The sequence below is a fragment of the Botryllus schlosseri genome, chromosome 3, assembly GCF_051294905.1.
Source record: "Botryllus schlosseri isolate E-star chromosome 3, Bs_hap1, whole genome shotgun sequence".
Classification (NCBI taxonomy): domain Eukaryota; kingdom Metazoa; phylum Chordata; class Ascidiacea; order Stolidobranchia; family Styelidae; genus Botryllus; species Botryllus schlosseri.
The window spans coordinates 21,052,052-21,077,597 of record NC_137238.1 but is presented as its reverse complement, the minus strand read 5'-3'; the positions used below and the strand labels follow the sequence as shown (position 1 = coordinate 21,077,597).

The 25,546-nt window shown below is 42.8% G+C and overlaps 1 protein-coding gene and 2 long non-coding RNA genes across 3 annotated transcripts in view; 2 read left to right on the top strand and 1 right to left on the bottom strand.

Annotated features, from left to right (window-relative positions):
- Window positions 1–25,546, top strand: part of LOC145436036 (uncharacterized) — a 450,309-nt gene that overhangs the window by 99,978 nt on the left and 324,785 nt on the right. The window lies entirely within an intron of this gene.
- LOC145435308 (uncharacterized) lies at window positions 6,596–7,213 on the top strand. The gene is made up of 3 exons (XR_013913801.1): window positions 6,596–6,638; window positions 6,703–6,739; window positions 6,804–7,213. It is a non-coding gene; the product is annotated as an uncharacterized LOC145435308 (long non-coding RNA).
- Window positions 20,510–25,445, bottom strand: LOC145436051 (uncharacterized). Its single transcript, XR_013914148.1, has 5 exons — window positions 24,177–25,445; window positions 23,780–23,940; window positions 23,622–23,721; window positions 22,811–22,958; window positions 20,510–20,848 (listed from the first exon to the last, which is right to left on the bottom strand). It is a non-coding gene; the product is annotated as an uncharacterized LOC145436051 (long non-coding RNA).

The window sequence follows — 25,546 nt, the reverse complement described above, 5'->3', positions numbered from 1 at the left end:
GCTTCACAAAAACTTCTGCAGCATGATTGCTTTATTGGAAGGAAACGGCTGTAGCCTACATGCCGTGTTTTCACCGAGGGAAAGCAAAGGCGCTTATGCAAGCGGTAAACGAATTCCCCGTTTGGAAAGGATCCATCATCAGTGAACACAAATATAAAGCTTATCAATGACACGATACCGTAATTTGTGTGATCTTATTAGGCTCAAGCTGTAATATATAGGTGACGTTTTGAATGATATTGGAATCGGCTGAATCAGCGGGTTATGCTTGGCACTCATCAGATGCTTACAGTAAATTGAATTCACTTGTAAGTGTTGCTAAAGTCCCTAATGATAACGCACACTCGCACAGGCTATGCCCAATGTGGTATGTCAAAGTCCCTATTGATCCCGCAGAAAATTGGTGTAAAGATAATCACAGACTATACTGCATAGTATCCAGCATAGTTTGGACATGATATCCAGCATTGTGCTTACTTTACACCTCTTTTCTGCAGCATCATTAAGGACTTTGACAACACTTACATGTGAATTCAATTTGCTGTAAGTATAACTGCCAAGCACACCCGGCTGATTCAGTCAATCCCTAGAGCATTCAAAATATCAACTATATACTACAACTTGAGTCCAATAAGCTCACTCAAAGTATAGTGTCATGGTCAAGCTTTAAATTTGTATTCACTGATGATGGATCCCTTCTGAAACGGGGAATTCGTTCACTACTTGCATAAGCGTCTTTGCTTTCCCTCGATGAAAACACGGCATGTAGGCTACAGCCGTTTCCTTCACAGCAAAGCAGTCATGCTGTAGAAGTTTATGTGAAGCAGCTGTTGATTGTTCATCATGTATTTCGTACCTTAACATGTCCTGAATTAATCTTAAATCATCATCTGCCAACCTACCAACAACGCGATTTCAGAATCCCCACCGGTAGCAGACTCCTTGAGCACATAATCAGCAAGTTGTTGCTATGGTGATCATTGAAGCATAGCCAATTAGCCAATCAGGAGCCGTGGTTATTTGATTACTAGTCTTCTCGCCGTTCTATGGTCGGTGGCACGCCCATTCTTGGGCAACTATTTTAAAACGCTTTGGCCGAAATCTTAACGGCTTTCCCGTGAGCTTCTTTTGGGCTCATTGTTATTTTTTATCAATAATCTATGGAATGAGACACAATCACGGGGTATTTTTAAGATTTTCCAAATTTTGGACAACCCTAGTATCCATTGCGAGACTTCGGACAGAACGCGCAAGAGCTGTAGTTGCCGCTTGTGGGCACTGCCGGGACCAGTGTGCATTGCTTCACGACTTACGACTCGCAACGCGCAACTCGCGATGTTGCGTCGCGAGGTCAGTGTGCAGAGGCCTTTAGTTGTCGCTTCATAGCATGAAACGGGAGCGTAATGGGGCTATTCCACTTCATTTTGAACACGCGGTGGCGACAAAGGTAACTCGACCCAAATCTGTTTTGTTGCTATATGCTTTACTATGGGAATGGACTAAACATGGACCGAATTTCGTCTCTTGGCGTACAACGAGGATGGTGAAAGTATCCATATCAATATAAATCATCGATATGGATATCAAATAACTGTTAGCCTACGAAAATGAGGCTATTTCTTGGCGTCTTGTCCTCGTGCTGGACATTGGCACCTGGCAGGTTGCAGCTTACCGGTACATTGCTGTAAATTTTCCGAGAGTCGTTGATATGGCAAGTGTTATATGCCTCATTGTGTAAGGATGACGGTCATTTGATCGCAGAAGATGCATCAATTAGAAACAAAAAGTTATCCGGAGGATGGGTTCCGTTTACGAAGAAGAGGTATGGATGCCTGGTCCTCTCCTGGAAAAGTAGTCTGCAGAATATCATTTCACCAGCATGATTTATCCTGCATCCGCTGCAGTAAATCAGTACCCCCATGAGTGTTGTCTGTTGTGGAAAATTATGCTATGTTGTACATTGTACATTTGCTGCTATGAGGTCCTACTTCATATAAAAATCATGCGTTTGAATTACAATGAAGCTGATGAAACTTCAGTCAAGGCAGCCTCATCTATTCTGTTTTCAATGAAAGAGGTTGCAGTAGAGACGTCAGTGTCAAAAGCTGTTGCAAAAGAATAGACCGTACAAGTCATCAGTCACGGCATCTTGTTCTGACAATTCAACAATTTGGAAAAGGGGATAGCTGAATCTACAGAGACTCACCCGTTATGGAAAGAAGCATGTGTAAAGCAACCATCATTCCAATTATAAATCCTAAACACTCAGCACTGTCGGATATTGAAAGCATGGCGTCATTTGTGTACTTCCAACTGAAAGACTTGACTATCAGGCTTAGTTGTAAGCAGGGCTTTGGAGCCGGAGCCCCGGAGCCGTGCAATTTCAGCGGAGCCGGAGACGGAGCCGGAGCTCGATTTAAAATTTTAAAGGAGCCGGAGCCGGAGCTGGAGCCCGATGTTAGGAAAGTAGCTCCGGCTCCGGTGTCTTTAATAATACGATATGCTACTAAAATTTCCTAAATTTGGAATTTAATTCATTAAAATTTGGAATTGATGCCCCTTTGGCGGGACCTTGCTAACTAACACTTTGCTTGTGATTTGACTATAGATAACAACCTACCAATAATGTATATTACCGAGCTGCCGAGAGTTGACACTGATTTGAAACGAAATTTAGATCATTCCCGAGACGCGACGCACGCTCAGTGCTGCCTGGCATTGGTTCCTGATATTTGGGCCATTGTTGCGCTAGAATAATGGCGTATAATTCATTTGCCAGCATATTAGAACAGGACGATCAATAATACAATATATCAAGATTAAAGCGTCTGACAGACGTTTATCTTCCAAGCGAACCAAATCATGTTAAAATTTATGATTATTATTATTGAATCACGCCTCGGATATTATATTATCATCCATGACACGGGAGTAGTTAGTATGATCGGTCGCGATTCGTAATGGGGTTCTTATGGGCGGGGTGGTGACTCGTATTGAAAACCCGGGGTGGTGACTCGTACTTTCAGACCCCCCTTGTGGCGGTGACTCGTAATGGGTTCTTATGGGTGCGGCCGTGATTCGTACTTTCGGGTATAGGCTGCGGCGGTGACTCGTATTGAAAACTCGGGGTCGTGACTCGTACTTTCAGGTATAGGCTGCGGCGGTGAATCGTAATGAGAACTCGTGGTCGTGATTCGTACTATTCTTACGCGGTCTCTGGTGACTCGCCATGTGTTCTTATGGGTGCGGTCGCATGCGGCTATTGCGTCTTATGACGAGGGTGGCGAGCGGCTATTGATGCTAACACGAAACCCGGGGTGGCGAGCGGCTCTTATTTCTTATGGCGGGGGTGGCGAGCGGCTATTGCGTCTTATGGCGGGGGCGGCGAGCGGCTCTTATTTCTTATGGCGGGGATGGCGAGCGGCTATTGCGTCTTATGGCGGGGGTGGCGAGCGGCTCTTATTTCTTACGGCGGGGGTGGCGAGCGGCTGGGAAACCGGGGGTGGCGAGCGGCTCTTTTGTCTTATGGCGGGGGGTGGCGAGCGGCTATTGCGTCTTATGGGATCGGTCGGACGCAGCTTCGTTGTGGGTATAGACCGCGGCGGCATGGTGTTGAATATGTATCAGATAAATAGTCATGTGAATGAACCTTTGTTAATGTGTATATCGTAAATTATTATATATGATGTCGTAGTTTAGTCGTGGCAAATGACCGATCGTGTTCTAAGTCTTTCCTCGCCATTGATTCCTACGTAACCTGAATGGCGCGCTGACTTTCAGATCGGATTATTCGCACCTTTCGTACCGCTGTTTCACACCTACAAAATAGTCTGCTGTTCACAGTCTCGACTTCACCGCGATAGCACAATATTCACACCGCGAGCAGTAGAACAACACCGCGCTAACCCAGTTGTCGAATTACATAGGTCAAGCATTTTACACGAAATGAAATATTGTATTGTGGTATACAAATACGCAAACTATTCTTTCAATTCAACAAGTCTAGTTAACTGATCGATTTTCAATCTGCCGACACAGTTTTTAACGCGAGTGAGTTGATATTTCTTCCCGGGTACGAGTGAGGCTTTGTTCCATTGATCCAAAACCACCTCGCCAGTATCATCCTTCAATGTAAAACTGTATAATTTCAACTCCATTCTGATGTCAGAATTGACCACCTTCTCCTCTCGAGAAACACAAGTAGCGGCGATCGACACGTATTTATCTTTATTCCCGTATACCGATTCACAGGTCAATAATGGATATTCTTCAGTCGTATGTCTCGATTTTCCATGCAGGGTTATTGACGAAGCCCGACCCAGTATTACAGTCGTTTTGTCAGTAAATTTATCAATTTGGACCCAACCGGATTTAACCATGAGTTTTTTTCGTTTGGAGAATGCTTTCTCAATGGCCCCGAACAATTCACGATTGAAACACGTGAAAGATATCTCTTCATTATTACCGTCGATGAATATACCTTTGAGATATTGACAAACGCCGCCTCTTTTGGGTGATGAAACGAATTTGACGCCGACGTGAAAATTTGAAATTGCTCCGACTTGCATGCTGGTGACGCTGTTCGATGCCATATCGTTTGGTAAAGTGAGAGTCATCAACAAATCAATCGTCATTTATAGAATTAACCACGTGTTATAAAACGGGTTAACTGGCTTTGTATAACACTGATAATCCGCGTGAATAGACTTGGTTTGAAGTAGACTTTACAGGAATTCTGTAGGAAATTACACCATTCACAAGTTGCAAATGACACGATTGAATTTTCTTCTTACCCAGTCACTTATCAATGTACTGTAGTGAGTATTCAAGATGTCTGTTGTTAAATCTCTGTACACCGCGATGGTATGAATGTCGCTTTTCATCGCCGCAATGCTTATGACACTCAAAACACCATTCCAATCGACGCCGTATGATCGAATCGAGTTAACCAATGCGGTAAAATCGCACTTTCGAACACGGTTCACGTTTTCTCCATGTACATAGAAATCTAGTACTCTGTGGATGAATTTTTCCGTTTCGCTCAAGGTGGGGGTTGTTAAGTTATGATAATACAGAAGGTAATTCTCAATGATCACACTAGTTGCCATAACGAGTAACTATCAACTGAAAAAGTAAACCATGACACCACGAGGTGTTAAAATGGTGAAATATACCTCTCGATCGCCTAGAAAGAAGAGGTCTGTGTAAGCGCGTGAAAATTAAATCTATAAATAGACACCACCGCGATTTGGTTGTTATACTTCACTGTCGCAGACATAAACGTTGGTTGGAGCAGTTAGAGCAATTATTATACAATGGCCGAAGCTCAGATAGATAATCTTGATAAATTTGGTTATGAACCAAATGCATTTGAATCGCAATTTGAAGAGAATGCGGATATCTTTGACGCGATTAATCCTGGCGATCTGATGACGCCGGATTTAAGGGTTGAAGCCACAGAACGCGACTCTACGACAACGATCGAAATGTGACCAAACCATGCAGATATAGCGCACCAGGCGTGGCTGAAGTCGGGTCAACTAGCTAGAGAAAGCGTGATTAATGATCTCACGAACTTGGTGACGACACCGTGTGTACCGATCGATGAGGCGGCCGTTAACCTCGAATCACTGAGTACCGAGAAGCCGTCGACTTCTGGGGTGACGCTACCACGCTCTGCTGAGTCGCTATCGGTGGTTGATACTCCTAAATCTGTATCAAACAGGAAGCTGGCTCGAAAAAGAACCATATCGACAACTGTGGGGGTAGGCATACCACCAGCTAAACAGCTTTGTAATGATAAATTGAAAAATTCGAGTCGTACTGAACCCAGACAGAAGGCTAGCAAGAAACCTGCGAAATCTAAAAGCGTGAGTGACGACGATTTTCGCGACGATTTGAAGGGTAAGAAGAAGCAGGAAGAAAAACTATGTCAATACACAGTTGACAAGATGATCACCCACCTCCAAACTATTGACGTTGTTAAACCGCATTTTCAATACTATGCTATGTTGACTCGTTGATAGAGAAAAAAAATTGATAGAGAAAAAAAATTTGACAGTCACAAAGCTCATGACTGACATCAAACGATTGCTTGCTGTCAAGGGTCAGCGCTGGAGTATCGATGAGATTCAACCTGAATTAAATACCGCAACCGATGAGTACTTGCATCGACTTCTAGAAATTAGAACGAAATTGAAGTATAATTTGTGATTGTGCTGTATGAATTTCATTGTTGTGCGTGTGTATTCTCAATTTCTGTTTACCGTTTCAGATTTTACATTAGAGCCATAAATCATAGCTTCTGAAATTCAACCACTAGTGGCGCTGGCGCTCGCGTAATCTCGAATCAGCGGTTTAGGTCTTTCTCTCCGGACGTCGAACAGCGAACAACGTGGCTGGCTGTCTGGATATATTCGATCGCGGATTGCTGGATAAGGAGTTAATTAGTAAGTTATTCGGTACGATTACTTTGATTTATGAACGTAATATGTTATTCGTTTATCCTACAGACAAAACAAGCGTGGAATTAAAGAATTGAAACGGTGAGTTATTACTGTTCAGAACTAGTGAACATGATGTAATGATTTTGTTGTTGAACAGACAGAGCAACTCGAGTTGAACGCACGAGTCTACTGGTAAGTTATCTGCTATAACACAACGTTAGTGGACATAGATTGATGTGTTACTTGTTTTATTAAGCATAAAGAATCGAAGACACCAACAAAGAAACTAGAATGTAAGTAAGACTAGTTTCATGTTCCCCAAGTGCCGAATTTGACCACGTGTTATTAATTTTACAGATGAGTCGACGCAGACGGAATCGTGTTCGCGAAGAACCGAATGCACCACCAGAGATTGGGGACGAACGCCAAGAAGTTGTAAATCAGAACTGGCAAGCGATAAAATCGTATGTAGTGAAAAAGACTAGTCATGTGTATAATATTCGAGTCATCGGTCGGGAGCTAGCGGATGTTTTCCGTGATATACAAGCTATATTTTTCTCAGAGTCGACTCGTTTCAAAATCAATTTCGCGTATGCATTTATTTTGTACCACGTCGAGACTCTAAGATTTCGCTATTTTCATGCATCGGCGAATGTTGATAGTGTACTAGAAACACCAGCAGCGATTTCAACACTAGCTAAATTCAATGAATTTGTTGAATCTATTCGCTTGGAAACGGCGCTCGATTTATTACGAAATTCTCGACCAAATACAAAGTCATCTGACTAATGTACAGTTTTATGTATACCCTACCGATGGTATGTTGATTGGTTGTGCTGGTATTAAACTCCCGATATGGCTTGCGAGAGCGAGATGTATATTGACATTTACCCATCAAAAAAATCGAAATCGGTACAGAGACAATCTGTGCGCTTTTCGCTGTATTGCCCACTCGCTAGGGAAAGATACCAAAGATTTGGCTCAACAATTTACATCGGCATATGGTATTAATGTAGAATCTGGTGTGACTCTCGACATGCTGGATGATATCGAGGACTTGTTTAATGTGGCCATATTTGTGTACACCAAGACCGAAGGTAAAGCTGTCGCAATCCGCCGTAGTACGTTTGAAGCGAAACCTGTGTACTTACATTTAGAAAGCAACCATTTCTGTCTAATTACTGATATATTCCGTTACGCGGAGAGCTATCAATGTGATGTTTGTGAAAGATTTTTCAATGAACAGTATGAATTGACCAGACATAAATGTACAACAGAACCTGTTGAAGTGTTTCCCGGTGGTGTGTATAGCCCTCCACTGAACATATTTGAAAAGCTTGATTTAGAAGGGGTGTTTGTTCCTCACCAGCTTCGTTATTTCAAATACCGTATCGCGTTCGATATAGAGAGCATGTTTGAAAAGTGTGATATTCCAGATTCCTCCAAAACTTCATGGGAGTGTAAACATATTCCCATTTCTGTTAGTATATCTTCTAATGTGGAAGGGTTCTTGGAACCGCATGCAATTGTCTCGAACGGTGGCCCAAACGATTTGTGTGCAGAAATGGTTGATCATTTTCATGATATTCAAAGTGAGTCATTCAGATTGTTACAGATGGAATATCAACACTACTTGGACATGCTCGAAACTAAAATTACCGAAATGAAAGCACTCGATCCTTCCGAGAAAAAAATACCTCTTGAACGTCGAGTGATTGATAAAATTTTAACGCCAAAAGCTATAAAAAGGAAAAAAACAAAGTCAAAGAACACTTCATCCAAACGTCGTCGTAAACAACAGGATATATTCGACTAAGAACTATGTTGATGCATGCTGGTTCCAGAGAATGTCATAACTCCGGATTAAACATATTTAGTATACCCCACACACAAACCAGTATTGAGGAATCGCAATATGTCGTCGTCAAACCCCATAGTTTAGGTAATGTCATGGAAGTACAATTACCAAGGACGGATCGATATATGGATCTACAAAACACATTCTTGAGATTACGTTTGAAGCTCACTAAACGTGATGGAACTGATTTAGCAGATGATACGCAAGTGGGTCTTGTCAATAACATGATGGATTCTCTTTTCAAACAAATCGATGTAACTATTTCAAATGAGGTTATCACAAATTCGGATAATTGTCATGCCTACAAAGCTTATATCTCGCGGTTGTTGAATGATACTCACGGCGCCTCGGAGAGTTTTGTGCAAGGACAAGGTTTTTATAAAGATGTCGCTGGGTCTGTGGATGTTCTTGGTGCGGCGAATACTGGGTATGTTAAACGAAAAGACCTTACAAAAAACAGCACCCCGCTAGAGTTGATCGGAAAAATTCGAATGGGTCTTTTTGAACAGTCTAGATGTATGTTGGATAATGTCGACATGAAATTAAAATTTACACGTAACGAAGATAATTTCTGTCTGCTCGGTGATGCGGAGGATGTACAAATTGTTTTACCCGAAATGGAAGTGTATGTCAAACAGATGAAGATCGCTGAAAGTGTAAGCTTAGCACACAAGTCTGTACTACAGAAGAATACTGCCAAGTATCCCTGGATACGCTTGCAAATGTCAACTCATACATTCGCCGCGGGCTTATCGAAAATTGATAGAGAGTTAGTTAGCGGTACCATGCCAAAGAAGATCGTAATTGGTTTAGTCGAGACCACGACATTTAACGGTGTTCGATCCAAAAATCCATTCAACTTTAAACACTTTGATGTTCAAAATCTTTCTTTAAGCGTGGATGGACGTCAAATTAACGGACGCGAATTTCATTTCGATTTTGATAAACATGGCGGACTCGAAGGTTATATGACACTATTCTCTCAGACAGGTCGCTGGGAATCCGAGGCACCTTTGAATATTTCACGCAAAGATTATGTTAATGGATACACTCTTTTTGTGTTTGATTTGACACCCGATAATAGTTTGGGATGTTATCAACTTCATAAGACAGGAACTGTGCATCTGGTTTTGACTACATCGAAGCCTTTACCAACCTCCGTAACCTTGTTATGTTTGAAGGAGTTTCAACATCTTCTACAGTTGAATCAAAAAAGACAAGTCGTCGAAATATGAATACGTCTGAGATCAATGATATTCTCTATAACCATCCTGATACGCGAAGTCTATATCTAGGGACTTATCCAGTAGACCAGTTACCAAAGAAACCAATTCGCGGAAAATTCGCTATCACCATTAATTACGACGAGTCGAGTTTGCCTGGGTCTCACTGGGTGTCTATATACAGAGATGACGATACTCATTTTCATGATTCGCTAGGTTTCGGACCGCTAAAACCTCAGATAATCGAATTCCTGGAGCCGGATGAATTTTCTGTGACTGGGAAACAATTACAGACTAAAACTTCGGATGTGTGTGGAGATCATGCTATTGCATTCTTGATAAAAAGAGCACAAGGATTTTCAGCCAAGGAATACTTGAATAATTTTGGGGATGATAAAAAAGTGAATGATACGATTGTGCGTGTTTTTGTGAAGAGTTTGAATTCAGAGTAATAAATTCAACGAATGTATAATGTGTATACTTGTGATTCTTGTTGCGACTGTGAACAGCAGACTATTTTGTAGGTGTGAAACAGCGGTACGAAAGGTGCGAATAATCCGATCTGAAAGTCAGCGCGCCATTCAGGTTACGTAGGAATCAATAGCGAGGAAAGACTTAAAACACGATCGGTCATTTGCCACGACTAAACTACGACATCATATATAATAATTTACGATATACACATTAACAAAGGTTCATTCACATGACTATTTATCTGATACATATTCAACACCATGCCGCCGCGGTCTATACCCACAACGAAGCTGCGTCCGACCGATCCCATAAGACGCAATAGCCGCTCGCCACCCCCCGCCATAAGACAAAAGAGCCGCTCGCCACCCCCGGTTTCCCAGCCGCTCGCCACCCCCGCCGTAAGAAATAAGAGCCGCTCGCCACCCCCGCCATAAGACGCAATAGCCGCTCGCCACCCCCGCCATAAGAAATAAGAGCCGCTCGCCGCCCCCGCCATAAGACGCAATAGCCGCTCGCCACCCCCGCCATAAGAAATAAGAGCCGCTCGCCACCCCGGGTTTCGTGTTAGCATCAATAGCCGCTCGCCACCCTCGTCATAAGACGCAATAGCCGCATGCGACCGCACCCATAAGAACACATGGCGAGTCACCAGAGACCGCGTAAGAATAGTACGAATCACGACCACGAGTTCTCATTACGATTCACCGCCGCAGCCTATACCTGAAAGTAAGAGTCACGACCCCGAGTTTTCAATACGAGTCACCGCCGCAGCCTATACCCGAAAGTACGAATCACGGCCGCACCCATAAGAACCCATTACGAGTCACCGCCACAAGGGGGGTCTGAAAGTACGAGTCACCACCCCGGGTTTTCAATACGAGTCACCACCCCGCCCATAAGAACCCCATTACGAATCGCGACCGATCATACTAACTACTCACGGGGCTCTAATTGGTACGAAATCTGGCCAGTTGATGAGATCTCCAGCTTCGAATTTTAAGATATGATGAATTATTATTATTATTATTATTGATGAAAAGATGAGTGACGCTTTTCGCCTGTAAGGCCAGGTGCGTCACGGACTAGAATGAGCGATTTACCAAAATATGGGCAATAACCGATTTACAGGTAAGTACCACAAGATATAACAAATTCTGCAACATGGGATAACATTTCGGGGATGATCAGTAGATTTTCGAGTGTTGCAGTGATTTTCAGCTCTCGCGCCCTGTCGATTAAAAAGTTCCGATGAAAATCATATCGATTGCAGTGAAGCAAAAAATGCTCGACTGTTTCAGGTACTGTACAGTGGTTGCATAGGTCGGTGTCGCTACATCCAATTTTATATAAATGCGCTTTCAGGCGGCAATGGCCTGAACGAAGCCGAAATATTATTCGTTCGTAAAGCCTATGTCGATGCATCGATGGAAAGTGGCCATCAGTCAATGATCTATGGAAATTTCGATAGTGACCTCCTCGCTCATTTCGTTGATATTCGGCGTTCCAGGTCGCTCTACAGTATTGACGAACTTTGGCTTTCGCCTCAGCGTGGCTAATTTTGTCTGGAAGCGTCTGAGAAGGGGTGCTTTCGATATTGGTCCTGGCAGCTTGCCAAGCCAATTTATCAGCTAACTCATTACCACCGATATCAGCATGCCCCGGTACCCAGGCCAGGACAACAATGGCGCCTTTCTGAACCACTTGATTCAGCAAGCGACCACATTCAAATATAACATTCTGCGTTTGCGGTGCCTGCAGGTTGGTCATAGCGGATAGCACGCTCAGACTGTCCGATAGAATCAGATATGTTTGTTGGTATGAGCCATTCTGGCAGATCCATTTCAGAGCGTGGAGAATGGCTTGTGCTTCTATGGAGAAGATTGACTTAAGAGTGGAACACGACTGGGAAAAGTTTATCATCAGCGACGGGATGGTAAAGGCAAAACCGGCTCCCTCTGCTGATTTGGAGCCGTCAGTGTATACTTCAGTGGCATCCCTATATCGTTCGAATATGAAGTCCAGGACTATGGGTTTATGTGGCAGAGGTGCGATATCTTTTTTATGATTTTTGCAAGGTCTAAATCAATATTAGGTGATTGAATCAACCATGGAGGCAAATTTGGAAGACTTTTTCTTTCCAAGACAAGGTTATTCAGAGACTCGACATTGGTGGCGATGTTGAAGGTAATGAATTTTGGGTTCATGAGGCTATATATCTCCTGCCAAGAGTCTTCAAGCACTCCTAATGTTGGGTGTTCGTGAGCCTGGTAACCTCTAAGGTGGCAGCGATAGTTAAGGCTAAGCTGTTTGTGGCGCAGATGGAGAGGAAGCTCGTCACATGATGCTTCCAGTGCACAAATGGGGGTGCTGCGCATTGCTCCGCAGCAGAGTCGGAGAGCTTGATTTCGTATGGTGCGTAACTTGTCCAGATACTTTTTTGGGGCGAAGTAATATGCTGGTAACCCATAGTCAATCAGTGAGCGTATCAGCGCCCTGAACAGTTGCAGCAATGGTTTTTTACTCGCTCCCCATGCGGTACCAGTCACGACTCTGATTAGATTCAGTCTGTTGGAGCACTTTTTGGAAATCGTATCGATATGGTTCTTATAGTTAAGCAATTTGTCAAACGTGATACCCAAATATTTGTAGGTGTCGACAAATTCGAGTTCATGGTCACCAGTTTTCAATATGAGTGGAGGAATTTTCCTTTTCTTCGTGAACAGCATGCCTACGGTCTTTGCCTTGCTGATGATAAACCCCCATCTGGAACACCAGTCGCTTATTACATCGAGTGATGATTGAATGGAAGACAAGAGGGGCTGGATAAGAAGACCGCTATCCCAAACAGCGCAGTCATCTGCGAACACCGCATGTTCAGACCGATGACCTAACGAGCTCGGTAAATCATTGATCATTACCGCAAACAGCAAGGGGCTGAGAACGCTTCCCTGTGGTATACCGTTCTGCAGTACATATCTTTCGGAAAGAGTGTTTCCTACGGTCACCTGGAAAGTTCTGTCAGACAGGAAATTTGTAATCCATCGGTGCATGTGTCCGCGTATACCGAGCTGGTATAGCTTGTACAGAAGTGCGTGGCGCCACACCATATCGTAGGCTCGACTTATGTCTAAGAAGACCGCTACCACCGATCGCTGATGATGGATATTCTTGTAAATGGTGTCGTGAAGACGCAGTATGTGGTCCAGGGTGCTTCGACCACGCCGGAAGATGGACTGTGAGGGATGTATCAGATTTTTTGACTCCAAATCCCATCTTAATCGATTGGTGACCATTACTTCCATGACTTTACAAATGTGACTCGTGAGGGATATAGGGCGGTACGATTCCGCAGAGGTAGGATCTTTACCCTTTTTGGCAATTGGGCAGACTATAGCATGTTTCCACGAGACTGGCAATTTCCCCGTCTCCCAGGATGCATTGTATAGTTTTGAAAGATCGGCGCGACCAGAGGATGATAGATTTTTTAACATCGAATACCCTATGGAGTCCTCCCCGGGTGAAGTGGATTTTCGGCTACGCAAAGCTTGATTCAGTTCGGCAAGAGTGAATTCGATGTTTATGTTCGAGTTCCTGTGCCGATCTGGTTCGTTGTCAGCGGTAAGATGAACCGTGTTTTCAAAGTTAGCCTTCGTTATACGAAATCCTGCTGGGTAGTTGTCGGAGCTGCTCGTTTTTGCGAAGTGTGAAGCCAGTGTATTAGCTTTGGTTTTGTTATTTTGAGAAATAGAGCCGTTCGACTTCAGCGTTGGTATGGAATTGAACGTATGCACTCCCGACATAGATTTCATAACGTGCCAGACTTTCGACATCCGCGTACGGGAGTCCAATGTACCACAAAAATCCTCCCAACATTTGCGTTTAGCAGAAAGGATGGTTTTTCGACATTCGGCTCTCATACGTTTGAAGGCGATCACGTCTCGAATGTGAAACGTACGTTTCATTTTCAAGTAAGCAGCCCTTTTCCTGCGCACAGCACGGGTACATCCCACGTTCCACCATGGTACGGCTATTTTCGTTGATATTTTCGGCCGTGGGATCGACTCTCCCGCCGCTAAAAGTAGGCTATTTGTGAAATGGCGGTGAAGGTCTTCAGTTTCACCCATAGGAACGAAGTTGGATTGGAGGTGAAAATCCGCAGCAGCCGAGAAGGCTGACCAGTTCGCCTTACTGTAATCCCATCTACGTTTTGATGAATTGCACGACGCCCTATTATTGTATGTGGTCTGGACTACAACGTGATCACTACCGATGAGCTGGTCGGTTACTGTTGTGGCACATCTCGCCGCAATGTCCCGAGACGACATCGACAGATCAAGAAGTGACCAGCGATGGACGGCATCACACGCAATATTCATACGAGTGGGTGACGATGAATTCAACAGGACAAGGTCGTTTCTATCCATTATTTCGTAGAGCTGGTTGCCACGTGCATTTGACGAGTGGCTCCATGAAGAATGGTGCGCATTGAAGTCGCCGCATATAATGGAGCGTGATGACAAAGAGTCGAATATCCTAAAATCACTAGCTGTAGTTTCACAGTCCGGGGGTATGTAAACGTTGCATATGTTCAAGTTCCCTACTCGCACACATAGTACCTCAAAAACGGCTGACGAGACATTGTTCGAAAGAGACGCATTGAGCGATGCTCGAACAAAAGTGGCAATGCCGCCAGAGTGCACCGTCTTATCACGGCGGAATAGTTGGTACCCCCCTAGTTTTGGTGTGTACTTTTGGACAAGATGGGATTCTTGAATAAGAATAACGTCTGGTTGAATGGTTAAGGTTGACAAGTAGTGCTTAAATTCGTGTAGTTTGCGATAGATGCCCCTGCAGTTCCACTGTAAAATGACTAAAGAGTTGTGATTATCCATTTAAAGTGACATTTGACGTCTGGGAGGGAGTGTCTTCGGTCTCACCAAAGCTTTTTGTGACATTTTTCAGAGAGGCTGGGTCAACAGAAAATCCCAAATATTTACTGGCAGCTTTGGCTACAATAGTATGTAGAACGGTACCACTGTCGCTAGATTTGCATGCATTTACAGTTATCTTAACGATTTCAGCAATGAGCGCAAGGAGGGAGGACTACGGGGTCAATAGAAGCAAGCCCGCTTGATGCGGTTTCGACTGTGGGGTTGGCAGCAGTTCGAGCAGGTGGTGGTTGTCGCCAGTGGCGCAGGTCACCGTCGTTGGGCTGTGGGGTGGCAGGCCTGTAACTCCGACCACGGGTTAGTATACTCTTATAACTAAGCCGCTGTGGGTATGGCTTTGAGATCCTGTGTACGTCAAGTCTGTTGGGGGCAGGATCGTCTACGATTACCGACTCATGGTACTCGGACATGGTCTCGGGAGTTTCCTTGGGTTGTGGTTGTGGTTGTGTGAGGGACATATGGTATCCCTCTCTAAGAGCATTAAATTTGGCTTCTTCCTTGTATATTATGCAACCACCATATGCAGCGCTGTGTTCCTCGTTGCAATTTACACATTTTTTGTTGTTTGAACAGTCGTCATACGTGTGATCACGGCCACCGCATTTGGAGCAGCAACGTTTTCCGCGGCAGTGCTTGGCGACATGCCCAAAGCGATTACATTGGAAGCATCTCGTTGGCGGCGGATTGTATTGTCTGGTTTTAAAACGAAGATAATGGAACATCACGTGCGGTGGAATCGTGACCGTGCTGAAAGACAGCAGAACTGCAGTTGTACTAACAGTGCCATCTTTCGTTTTTTTGGTGAGCCTTTTCACATGAATTACATTCATGCTGCGAAAACTCTCTAAGAGCTCCTGTTCCGATATTTCGACAGGTACTCCAGGGATAACTGCGCGACTTGCGTATGGTCTGGGTTGAAAGATTGATGTCTTAATTCGAATGGTTGTCGATGCTGACTTCAAAATGGTGCAATCAAGGAGCTGCTTTGCTTGCTTTTCGTTGTTACAAGTGATAAGGATGTCACCCGAGCGAAGAACCTTGATATCAGCATAGCTGCCTATTGACGCATAAAGTGCCTTGTTGACCAAGTCTGGATGATACGATTTCATTAGTCTACCCTCTCCACTGAGCAAAACCTTGAGATTTCCCGAGACAGGGATGGAAGACGGTTCGGCAGAAGATACTTGCGAAGGAGATGTTACTTTAGGACAAGGATCTGGATTGTTAGGCGAAGTTGCATAGTCTCTAGCTATAACTTTAGCGCCATTTCCATTTTCATCGGAGTCACTCTCAGCTTCCTTACCGCTACACTTCTTGCGCTTCATACGACTAGACGTTTCTGCGTCCATGTTCTCCATTTCCTACAAGAGGAATTGGAGAACTACTGACTAGATTACTCTGACTATAGTGTATCTATTGGTGCTTAACTGCTACGGTTAGGTAATGAAATGACAAAGCGACTCTGTCTGAACGACTCGGTGCTTTGATAGAGCAGACAAGAGCTAATCAAGAGACGACCGTACTCGACGACGTCTAGCGATTGAATGTAAGATATGATGAAGATTGGTATCGTAACTTGCTTTCGGTAACTAGAGGCGAAGATCCGGTCACATCCGACGCTGGATCTACATAATGTAACTGGGTCATGTCTATGAGTTGAGTGCACTGTATAATATGCAGTCTTTAATATGAACAAGTGCGTTGTGATGTAACATGGTACGCGGGTGTTGTCATAACTGGATTCCGGTATCCGAGGCACAGAACAAGTTGTGGTCAGCGGATTCATTTTTAATAAAGTGTGTATCGTATCCGTGCTAATCCTTGTCTTAAGCATTCGTTACAATAAGAAAATTGTGCGAGATTGACCAGTGAACTTCGAGAGCAAGTTCTCTACAACATTTTATAACCGAGTGGAACATTTCATACACGAGAATGTTGCAAAATGCTCAACAATGGATTTGTCCAAAGCCCATGGTTCCGAACAATCGGAGCGGAGAAACACAATGGCCATAATAATGTCCGATTTAGTCAAGCGAGTGTTCGGAACAATGCCTACTTTCATACTTTGACGGCTAGTTCGGGGTTGTTCTTTCGCCCTGACCAGATTTGAATTTATATTTTCAGAGTCAGTGATACACTAGCTTTCGCTGGTAGCAGTTTCAATAAATTTGAGCTCTTGAGTCGACAGCTATACGATTAGCAATTATGCTGATATAGGCTGCCAGCTTATCAGTGTAGGCCTGACAGTTGCACAGAATGCACTGCACAGTGCGCATCTATCTGTAGGCTGACAATCTATCGTCAGATGTCAGGTATCGATCTCGTTCTCGATAATGCCGAGAAGCAATGCATTTCTCAACTAGTATCTGAAAGGGAACATGGGAAGCTATACTGCTTTGCAATACATATTCATTATAATGTTCTCATTTTGGCTGAAACTTAAAATTTATTGGTAATATTCTTTAACCAGTCGGCTTTGCACAGTTGATGTTGAGCACCAGTAATCCATAGTATTATTAGATGTGTCGTCAGAAGTGTTTAATGGTTGATATTGGGGTTCCTTCGAGGCTGGCAGATTAGCGTAAGTGTTCCGTGGCTTAGTGAAGGAACAGCAGGCCTACCACGGTTTTAGTGTGTACCGTACTGTAGCTAGCTACGAGGCTTTTGCTTTAGTGGTTAGATTTTCTATTCCGTTCGAATTGAAACTTCAGTATTTCACACCAACGTTTACAGAACTCAAAGCTATTAATATTGTACCAACGATATGAGTAAGAAAGGCGAGAAATCTTCAGTTGTCAGTTATTTTGAAAGAGTGGATGGAGATGGTTATATATGCCAGATTCTGAAAAACGAAGAGATATGTGCAGCGAAATTAGGATTAAAAACGTTCAATTTGAGACGTCACATAGAACGGTATCACCCAGATATTTTCAAAACTATCCTTGCAGAGCAACCAAAGAAGAAAGAAGATATTCAAGATAGCGGTACAAATAAACAACGAAGGCTTTCGAAATACTTTGAAAGTGAAAAAATCAATGTGTCGATGACGGAAGAAAAATTCAAACGTCATCTCATTCAATTGGTTGTGGATAACGGTGTATCTCTTACACTTTTCTCTTCATCAGCATTCGTAGGTTTGCATGGAGAAATGGCTGAGAAACTTGGTGTTTCACTAGCAAGTGTAAGAACTATGATGATATGTGAAGCCGAGAAGCAGAAGAGCAAATTAAAAGAAGATTTACGAGATAAATTTTTTTTTTTGAAATTGGATGCATGCACAAGACACAGAATCAACTATTTTGCCGTAAATGCTCAGTTTGTTAACTCTAGAAACGAAGTGAGTATCTCTACGTTAGCAGTAAAAGACACAGACAACCAACACTCCAGCGATTTTATCAAAAGGGTGGTTGAAGATGTTCTCAATGACTTTAATATATCCAAGAAACAGGTACTGGCAGTAGTAACAGACAATGCTTCCAACATGACTCTAGCAGTTGAGAAATTGTCTGAAGACTGTGTCGTTGATGAAAATGCAGATTACGCTGAAGTAGAGGGGATCCCAACTTTAGATGAGATTACTACGATGGCTTTTGCATACCAGTCCGAGTTTTAATACATGTCGCATATGCGGTGTGCAGCTCATACACTGCAACTCGCAATTCGCGATGGCTTGAAAATGAGACAGGTAGATTCACTGCTCGGCAAAATTCGTCAGGTTGTGGTAGCTGCAAGATCTCCAAAAATTGATGCAATTTTAAAGAGAAAAACCAATAAAGGGGCTATTATTGACCAAGCTACAAGGTGGGGTAGCACATATCTTATGCTTGAACGCCTTCTTCAACTACAACCTGTCTTGGTAGACATTGCACACCCAAATGTATCACTGTCTGATGCTCAATGGAATGAAGTAAAAATACTGGAAGAGTTGCTACGCCATCCTTTCCTTACTACAAAAAAACTACAGGCTTCCGATTTGACACCAGGGTTATTTTTCAAAGAATGGAAAAAGTTGCTCTTTCAGTTTTCGCAAATTGGTGGCAAATTGGCTGATGCAATACGAACATCCATGGAGCGTCGTGAGATGGCGCTTCTCGCCAATGATGTCCTGCTTGCAGCAATATATGTTGACCCGATGTACAGGATAATGTTGAACGATGAGCAATATTCAAAAGGAAAAGCTACTTTACTCGAAATTGCTCTATCAATAAAGGATCATGAAGGAAGGATATTAGCTGAAAATCTGACACAAGCTGGAAATCTAACCAACAGTGGAGACTCAGCAAACGCGTCACCCACCTCAGAAGATGAAGATTTTGAAAAAATTCTTGATCGCCAGGCAAAACGTCGCAAAACTGAAGCAGATGCTTCAGATGGAAGTTCGCTTCAACGGTACAGAATGGATTTTACCAATGCTTTATCCACTATGGAAAATATTGACAGGTCTTCCAAAGTCAGTGTCATGGATGCCATTTCCATGTACCCAGACATACTGCAAAAAGTAGCATACTCTGTTACGGCTTTGCCGCCGACACAATAAGTGAGTGTGGAGAGACTTTTCTCCGCATTGCGCATCATTCGATCCGATTTGAGATGCTCAATGAAAGAAGACTTGATAGAGGCGATACTATTTCTTCGTACGAATGGTTTCTAAACTTTTTGTGCTGAAATAAAAGTTTTTGGTTCGTTGATTGTGGTGTTTTGTTTGGAATTACTTTGAAAGTATTCAAAATTGAACGTTTATACAAAATACATCAGTTTTTGACATAATGTTACCGGAGCCGGAGCTGGAGCCGGAGCAGTGGTGTCAATGCTGCTCCGGAGCCGGAGCTTAGTTATAATAAAATAGAGCGCCGGAGCCGGAGCAGTTGAAATTTTCGCCTGCTCCAAAGCCCTGGAGAATACCGAAGATGTGCCGGTTTGCCGTGGTGTTGTGCAGAAGACGTTTTGCCAGCCAGATTTACGGTGAAACGTAAGTTGGATGAGGAGGCTTCATCTTTGAAGCAGAAGCTGTCAGAGGAACTAAGAGTTGCTATCAAGTGTTATGGGCTGGCTGCATGGCATCACCACAGATATGTGGACCGATCTAAAGGGTCGCAGTTCTAGCTTGACTGTCCATTTTGTTGGAGAGAACTTACTCTCAGAAGTAATGTTGCGACTGTTCGGCAATTCACGGATACTAAAAAAAAATGGTATGAATATCAGACAGGCTATCGAAAACATCGATTGGGATTCTTCGACAATGGTCTGAATATATTTCGGAGACTGGACAAGATTCTTCGGGTTCCCAGCAAACATTTGATGGTCCACATATAGCCCACGGACGTACGATCAAAAGTCCCTGACCTATCCCCTACACTGTTCACTCGGACTGGAGGTGTTGAATCCCCCCGACGTTCACTCACTGGTCAGTGACCGTCTGGTAAATCATTCCCGGGCCAGTGGAGGGAGAAAGTTGGAACGAATTTATCTGGCACTGGCAAGACATACCAGGGCAATGCGCTTCTGCCTCATCTAACCCTACCATCACCAGGATCTAACTAGACGCACCAACTTACAAGATTGATTTTTCGTTTCCGAAACTTATATTAGCATAAAAATATCAACATAAAAAAAAAACTGAAAACAGCAGAAAGCTAACTGTAACACCACACAGTCATTGACAATATCATTAATCAATCAAAATAAAGAAAGTTGGTCGATGAGAGTGAAAACGAGGCAATACCCGCTGCACACTACACATATGCACACTTGCAGACAACAATTCCTCTCGCTGGTAACATCTTCAACTTCATACAGGTAGACGAGTCGGATTGATGATGATGAACGCCTTTACCAAGTATCTTTGCCATCTCGAGTGCAACGTTGAGACAAGATATTCAGTTTCTTTGCATTTTCTTTCTGAAATATTTACCGAGAAATTAATTCCAGCAAACATGAAATAATCCTTCAAAATGCTAGCATATTCGGAATACCTTGATGCAAACATTACAGATTACTTAATATGACATGATGTGCATATGGCAAAGACCATGAATATAACAGAATTTGTGACTTTGTTAGAACTGTGGATAGAAATCACTCAATACAAAGCATTCAAGACACGAAAAGTGTCACAACTAGAAGCGAATGAGTTGTAATAAACTACTTGCCGGTCTTTCTACTGCAGCGGGAGAACCCTAGGTAAGGGTCTCATTGCAAATACTCGAACAGCAAACGGCTGTATACCAGGGAATAGCTGCCAACTACTTTACTTGACTAGCATTAAAATAACAACGACAATTATAGTTACACCATATTGTCCAAATCTGATTCGCAAACGGAATTGGATTAGAATTAAAATAAGGGCACAGAAACATTTCCAAAGTTAGATTAGAATTAGATCAGCCGCATTTCGCTCCAATTAATCTGTAATTGGACAACTGGAATCATCTAGTTCTAGTCGGTCAAGTCTGCCTCAAGAGACTATTCCATTATGCTACTTGACTAGCAGGTGCGTATCCCGGCGGTTCGAAGGTTCAGCCCCCCCCCCACCATTATTTCAAGTGTTGTCAATGGTGGCAATCGACTGTGCACAACGGCAGGTGCAGCAAGCAGGCAGAGACTCGACACTTTGATTGTGGCCTTATTGCTGATGGGATGTTCAAGCCTGTGGTGACGTCGTGTGCAAATTTATCAATGACCAGATTTCACATTCAAATGAATAACAGTATCAGTGGTAGGTCTCGTGCCGCTGCGCAGTCGATTCTCACGAATTGGCAGCACGCAACACTTGAAATGGGGGGGGGGGTCGTTTCTACCCCCTAATAAGGACAAAATTTTAGCAAAATGGCGGTACCGGTAATCCAGGGCTGGCCAACCTTTTCAGCCAAAGGGCCACATTCGATTGACGAACTTTTGCGCGGGCCACTATCCGCGCGAAGCGCGAAAATTTTTGGAAGTTCATAGGTCAATAATATTGTCACTTGACTATATTGCGGGCCTGTTGTGTATCCCTGAGCTAAGTTTGCGAGGACTGGGCTATTCAGCGCATGGACATATCGATATCGAAAGCTGCGACCAACATGCGTCAATCATTTCGTGCCTAGGTCTAGTGGACGGTCTTACTGCGAGCGCAAACGCAAGGTCGCATATGTTGAACGACACTTTGTCTCATGATCGCTAATATAGTTCGACTCAATCTGATACATTGGTCATTGGGTGTTCTTCAATTTTCACAAAAATGCAACAATATTAAGAACAAGAAATCGAGTGACAAAATATTGCGCTAAGCTTGTAGAAATTTTTTACCTTTGATAAATCTATCGCAAATTATTCTGCTTTATTGTAGTGTACGAAGATATACCAATATATGAATGGTTGATGGATCTGTCAATGAGTCGAAACTGATAGTTTAGTCATCACATCTCAAGTGTTGCGGCCTGACTAATCAGATATTTGGTTGGCCTTGCAAGTTCACAATCTGTGCAATCCGTTTTTGATGATATTAGAAATTTCGGAAATTACCTCGCGGGCCACTCAAAACCTTGTGGAAAAAACCACGGGTTGGCCGGCCCTGCGGTAATCTAATCCTCACCTAATTAAGGGGAAGTGTTTATGCTCTTATTATAATTCTAATCCAATTTCCTCTGAGAATAAAAGTTGGGAAAATTGTGTAGCTATAATTCTAATGCTTATCAACTGGAGTAGTATTCCGCATTGGCGGCATTGATAAAATAGATACACCAAGAACCAGTGCATCATAGCAGGGTTCCACACTACCCATAATCTCAGCCCACCAATGAATATTACAGCAAGCCCCTAAATTAGAGATTGTGTTGAACAATTTAGAGACAGCTTGACATATTCACATGTTCAACTTACGATGATTTGGTATAGACTCAGTTTACACAGAGCTCTTTTCTTTTCCTTTCTGGCTTTCGGAGAGTATTCGCACCAAACTCAATCAGTTGCAGCTCTTCGGTACAATTTTCCTTGTGAATGCGACAACAACGGGAGTCATTGGTTTTGCCTGGAAAGATATGACAAGTTTTAACATTACGACAATGTCATAAAACCCATGTGGAAAGGCTTAGGGCCTACTGTATCCGAAAAAACCAAGCGTATTGTAGCGCAGCAAGCACTTGCAAAATTATTACTGAGACAAACAGAGAGATGATGAACACCGAACGATCACAAGATACCCTATTCCATGTGTAGTATTACGTAAGACAATTCTTTATTATATACTATTCATTTACTCAGGCGCGTAGCCTGGGGGGTCAGGGGTCGAAACCAATGTGTGCACAATGTAACGCGACGTCATAACACCCCGCAATTCGTCGCCTCTGGCTGTACTGTACAATACAATATACATCATTCAATAGAACACCGGCATCTCAATTCGCATGAAACGACGACACATGTTTTCTAGATGTTCGGCCACAATAATTTTTTCAAATGTGCGAATAGAATTAGAACTACCCAATTTTAAAAAATCCTAATGAGTAGTTTGTACAGTCTGAATTATGGTGATATACTTTATGAATAAACTACTTTTCACACTAAAATTAACGACCACGAAAACGAAATAAACCAACACACAGGTAAAACACGGGTAAATATATGAGTATGGTTACGCAATATAACCATTATCCTCTATGCGTATGCATCAGACAATCAATATTGCATCTACCTTGGTCTGTCGATTTTTGTTTTTACATGTGCATGGTGCAACACAGATGCAATGTCGTAGCCCTTTTCCGAAACAGTTGTATGAATATTGCAACAAGCACCTAAATAGAAAGATAGCATTAAACAAAACATAAGAGACAACAAACTAGTTCAACCTACAATATATGATCATGTATAAACTCAGTGCACAGCTCTCTTCCCAGTTCAGCCCTTCAATGAGAATTCGCACCAAACTTTATCGGTTGAAACTCTATAGGCTAGAGCATTCTTCTTACATAGTCATTCATGGTGGACTCCCTGAGGGGATTCATTGCTGATACCTGAAAAATAATTAAAAGTTGACACATCTTCATGAATGTGCCATAAAACTCTATAGGCTATAACGACGTTTACCTACATCAGAATACCAAGGATATTTTTTTATGAAAAGCAAGTTATAAGAAATTATTACTAGGACGATCAAAGAAACGATAAATAGCAAACGCCCACAAGATATTTATTCTACTTATATCACACAAGACAGATGTCTGAATTATATCCTAATCATTTTCCATACCTCTCGAACGAAGCTTTCCAGTTCTACAACACCCTCAAATGGTTGCGGAATGATACCGTATCTTCAATAAGCATTACTTCAGTTCTGTTCCGTGGTTTTCATTGGATATTTGGGGCTGGTTGGCAGACTGTATAGTTTCTGCATCAGCAACTTTACGTTCCTCTTACAATCGTTTTTCATGTCTTTTATTGCGATATACAGCGAGTGGTGATGGATCCGATATTCAACCAGGAACAGCAATCTTGGCCGAAATGCTCCCGCCATTATCCACTCTTGCTTTAGCTAGAGATCATTTTCTCTTCACCCAATCTACTTGATATATTTTTTACGTGAATTTCTCTTGTAGATATAACTGTAATAGGGCTGGCTAGAATTGAATATCAGTACTTTAATAATACAATTCCGAATCCATGCATTAATATCTGCAATATTAGCGAGCACGATTATGAGTAGGTATGTTCAACTCGATCAAATCCTGTCAAAATGCTACCATCATATCCATTCCTAGTTCTAAACCACAGAACAGTAGCTCTTACCTCATGTTGATCGAGAAATCAAGTTTGATAGCAATAATAGGACGTACTATATATAACAGTATGAAATGAACTCTAAACAACACCGAACATGCATCATTGCTATAATATAAGGATTCAATAACCAACCAAGCGCATTCTCGCTGTGGGCATAAGCCACTTCTGACTAGATAGATAGATAATTATATTTGTGTGTAGCGCTTTACGCTATATACACAGTACGACTATAACACTAACCGTATCATTGACTCACTACGCTAACTAGAGCCAGTAGTTATAAGCAACCAACGAGGTAAGTGACGCAAAGCAGATTCCCTAATGCTTCTCTCGCCGCTGACAGCAAGTTCGAACTTGCCAGACGAAAATTTGAGTCACGTGACTGTGTGCACTGAGACAATGCGCATGTAGGGAAAAACGCTAATAATCTCATCCACGAAGGCCACAACGAGACGATCGTTAACAATGTTCAGTGATGTTCAACGCAGGAACTTCGGTAAAACACCTTATATGACGGTACAGTACGGTATAGTTTATGACATGCTCGAAATAAAAGTTCGAAAGAACCATCAACTCCTCAATACCAGCATATAATTCCGATCAAGCCTAATATATAATCCCGATCAAGTCATAAACGAAATACAGATTCATTGTGCGCAGACGCCATTTCTGCCGACCGGTTGAGCCCATTTTAGCGAAAAACGCTATAAACGTATCTGACGACGTGAAGCACGCGAAAAGTTCGTCACATATCTTTCGGAATTGCGAATGTTCACCGCAGGAACGTAACGCGACAGCTGAAAAGGCATAGAAATCGTAACGCCTAAAAGCTTGAAATGA